A 4,767-nucleotide genomic window follows, 5' to 3' on the forward strand; every position below is an offset into this window, starting at 1 on the left:
AGGAAAAAAAAAAAAAAAAAAAAAAAAAAAAACAAAAAAAAAAAAAAAAAAAAAATAAAAAAAAAAGGAAAAAAAAAAAAAAAAAAAAAAAAAAAAAAAAAAAAAAAAAATAAAAAAAAAAAACAAAAAAATAAAAAAAAAAGGAAGAAGAAAAAAAAAAAGAAAAATCTAAAACGAAAAAAACAAAAAGTAAGATTCTAACAAACAATACTAAGTGAATTTAAACTTCACCCCATAGCACAAGCAAGTGGCTATCAGGACTCAGTGGCCGAGTGGATAACGCGACGGCGTTTCAAGCGAGGGTACTGGGTTCGAGTCCCAGAGTGAACATCAACTCTGAGATGCAGGTACATCCAGCTGACGAGTCCCAAATAGGACGAAACGCGCGTCAAACTGGAATCCACTGCTAGCCACTATCCATCTTTGCTTATCAAGTTTGTGGATAGTTTTAAAAAACTGGAATGTTATAGTTGAATTCATTAGTTAATCGAAGCTAGACTACTATGAAATACCGGAAGTGCTGAATGACTGTTTCATCCTATTGTAAGACTCCTCAGTAGTCCGCATCCACGGAACCACCTCGTGAGATTTAGACTCAGGATCTATTAGTGTCGTGTGCGAACGCTTAAAATCTAGGACCACTGAGCCTCCCGGTATCCAACGGTGTTAATGTCTAACTTTAACCAATCTACGTTAATATGCGACCGTCCATCATTGTTTTCAGTGAGTTGTTATTTCACAACAGATCCGGTTGAATTTCATTTTTCACTGCTTCTCACTCGAACCTAGAAGCACTGGATGGCCGTTTCGTCATAGTATGGGATTACTTAGTAGTGAGCATTCACAATCACATTCGGACTCGGGCCCAGGATCCCCGGTTTCGTGCGTGAACACTTAACCTCTAAACGACTGAGCCGGCCAGTTTCAAACAGTGTTAAAGTTTAACTAACACCGATCCCATTTGCGAGATCGTGGATGCGGACTGTTGTGGAGTCTCACAACAGGACCAAACGGCCGTTCAGCCCTTCTAGGTTTTTCAGGGTAGTCTAACTTCAATTGACTTATGAATTCAGTTATAAAATCTACAACTGACAAGTTATTAATTTAATCGCATTTTTATTCTTTTTGCCTTATTATAAATGATATGTCTAATGATAATTAGGTTGGAATATATATGCGAAAATGGAGAGTGACTAGCAGTGGAATCCGACACGTGTCGATTAGAGACAAATATCTACCTCAGACAATGGATGACTAGTTGCGCAGCTATTCATGGATCGATGGAAGTTAGACTCTAACATTATTTAATGTCACCAAAATGGTTTAAATGTTAAGTGTTCATGAGTGAGACCCAAGGTCCTGGGTTCGAATCCCGTGTGCGGGATCATGGCGTCCATTGCTGAGGAGTCCCATACTAGGACGAAATGGCCGTCCAGTGCTTCCGAGTTCTCAATGGTGGTTTAACATCATTCGATTCACAATCTCAATTAATAAACCATATGGGAATTATGTAAATAGAATAGAAACACATCGAAAGAGAGAGAGAGAGAAAGAAAAGGGGAAGAGAGTGATAGAAACATGTAAACAGTATTCTTATGGTGTTGTTTACTTGTATCTTGTCATTGTGATTTAGGACTACAATTGATTAGTCTATTGTTGGCATATGTACATCCTGTGCGGACTGCCTCGATAGTGCCTGAAATCATAAGCTTTATAAGCAATGATGGATAGTGACTAGCATTGGAATGCAGTTTGACGCACGTTTTGTCCTATTTGGGACTTGTCAGCTGGATGTACCTGAATATATCAAAACAAGAGACTGATCAATTGCAGTCGTAAATAATAATGAGAAGATACAAGCAAATAACACCACGTGAATATAACTTCATCCCATTGCACAAGCAAGTGGCTATCTGGAAGCAGTAGCTAAGTGGTTTATGAGATGAAGTTTGAAGCGAATAATACTGGATTCGAGTCTCAGAGTGAACATCGATTCTGAGATGCAGGTACATTCAGCTGACGAGTCAGAAATAGGACCGAATGCGCTTCCTGGATTCTCCTGCTAGCCACTATTCTTGATCGTGTAAACAGTAGTTTGATGATTAAAATATATAGCTTTTAATGGATAGGTCACCGGCTCTAAATGCTCTAAATGCTCTTGCTTGATATATCGTCTCATATGAGACAGTATAGCTTATAGCCGAGTATATAGGCTTGTACGTGGTACTTAGAGTAAAAAATGCAAACGCTTATCTGGATTAAATCATAATAAGCTTACTGAGATCATTTGGATCTTTAAATGTTACAAAACCGGACAGATTGGATGCCGTCTCAAGGCCACATGATCAGTGAATGAAGATTATTTGCACATGATAATGTGAATAAGTGAATTATCAGAAAAGGTTTTTGTGAAGATTTTAGTAATTTTATAGTTGAAATCATGAGTCAATTGAAGCTAGACTATTATAGAAAACCTGGAAGCACTTTATAGTCGTTTCATCCTATTATAGGACTTCTCAGCAGTGCGCATCCACGATCCCTCCTCGTAAGATTCGGACCTAGGGCTTTTTAGTCTCGCACCAAACCACTAGACTACTGAGCCGGTCGGCATCCAACGGTGTTAATGTCTAGCTTCAACCAATCCACGAAGTTGACCAACCATTGTCTTCAGTGAACTGATATCTCACAACAGACCTGGTTGAACTCTACTTGTCACTGCTTCTCACTAGAACTCCAGGAAATATCTCTTGAAGTCAGTCAATGCTGAGGATTCTTACAATAAGACGAAACCGTTGTCCAGTGCTTTCAGGTTTTCCCATGGTGGTCTAGCTTCAATTGACTCATGCTTTCAACTATGCAAATAATAAATCTTCTGATTAAGTAGATAAAGTATGTACTTCAACTGAATTGTATTATCTGAACAATTATACACCAAGTAACAATCAGATTGAATGGGTTGGAGAATGATGGTGGGCGGCCTATGCTCCATGAGGGGGAGTAACAGGCGTAAGTAAGTAAGTAAGTAAGTAAGTAAGCAAGTAAATAAGTAACAATCAGATTATTTCTAATCAATCGATCACTAAAATGGTTATTCATGTTACCTTTATATAATCTTTTAGTATTAACCTAATACTATTAACCTTCAACAAGTTAATATGTGATGTACGGTATGTCGAGTCATAGACTTTTGATCACATCATAATTTGTTCACTAAAATCCAATGGGCGGTCAATGATTATACAAATATAATCCTGATCATTCATTAATTTGAGTTTTCACCCTACTTTACGAAAGCCATCATTCAGAAGATACAAGTGTTTATTAACAGTTGTCTACTCAAAGTACTTCGGATCCGATGACCAGACACTATCAGCAACAACCTACTGTGGGAGAGAACAAACCAAATTCCATCCAGTTGAGAAAGTAATCAGGAAGAAGCGCTTGAAGTGGATTGGGCACACTTTGAGGAAATCACTCGACTGCGTCACAAGGCAATCCCTCACATAGAATCCTGAAGGTCAAAGGAGAAGAGGAAGACCAAAGAACACATTACTCCGAGAAATAGAGACAGACATGAGAAGAATGAACAAAAGGTGGATAGAACTAAAAAAGAAGGCCCAATACAGAGTGGGTTAGGAATGCTGATCGGCGGCCTATGCTCCATTGGGAGTAAGAGGCGTAAGTAAGTGTAAGTAAGTAAGTAAACTATCACCCATGTAACATTACATTACTATAAGCTTGTAGGATACAGTCATTTATATCTAGATTGCTCAAATATATGATATATACTTGTTATATCCAAACACAGTCTTAATTATGGTACAAAACTGTCAGGTATTTATAGTTTTTAGTAAAAACGAAACCATCATTATAGATATTTGATCCGCAAACGGGGGGTTTTTAGCATTTGTCCAATAAGGAAGCTACACGTAGTGATTCTGGAATATTCTTCCAAACGCTGATTGGATGGAATATATTCGGTTCTTTCTGAGCTTCTTAGAGCTTCCTCACGTTCACTTATGGACCGTCCTCACATGACATGCTAAAAAAACGTTAATTTTGATTATGTAATGTGATAGACATTTAAAAGACTGAAGAACATTATAAAAGAAGTGGGATTACTTATCACTATATTAAATTATAAAATTAATATGACATTCCACAAAGTGAGTTCTGATAAGCGTTACTTTTTTGTTAGCAAAGTTGTTTTCCAAAAGATGAGGTTGATGACCTCATGCTCACTTTACATGAGCATGGGACCAGCAGTAACCCTACAAGAGTTGTAGGCACAGCTTCATCCGTAAACAAGGAGGATCTGATGCAGATGTAAAGGTGAAGATTGACAAAGCAATAGCCGAATTCATACAATTGAAGAACATATGGAACTCAAAACAACTGTCAACCAACAGCAATCGAATGTACTTAACCACATTCGATTGTTCCCACCCGTGTTCTGTTCACTTCAATACCAATATGTTAAAGGTTTACTAACGAAAACCTATAAGTGGGTATGTGTAAGGATGGCTCGTTGGTAAATTCTAGGAAGCCATCAAGAAGCTCAGAAATAGCCAAAGACATTCCATCCAATCACTGTCAGGGGAATATTCTAGAATGTCGACATGCAGCTTCCCTATTGTATGGAAAAGAATGACCCCCTATGTGCCTATTGGTTGACCGAAATGATGATTTACATTCAGCCAATAACTGTAAATACATGAGATTTCTGTACTATATTTTGACACTGTTTTGAGGAATAAATGTTCCTAC

This window comes from Schistosoma mansoni, chromosome 5 (genome assembly GCF_000237925.1).
Source record: "Schistosoma mansoni strain Puerto Rico chromosome 5, complete genome".
NCBI lineage: Eukaryota > Metazoa > Platyhelminthes > Trematoda > Strigeidida > Schistosomatidae > Schistosoma > Schistosoma mansoni.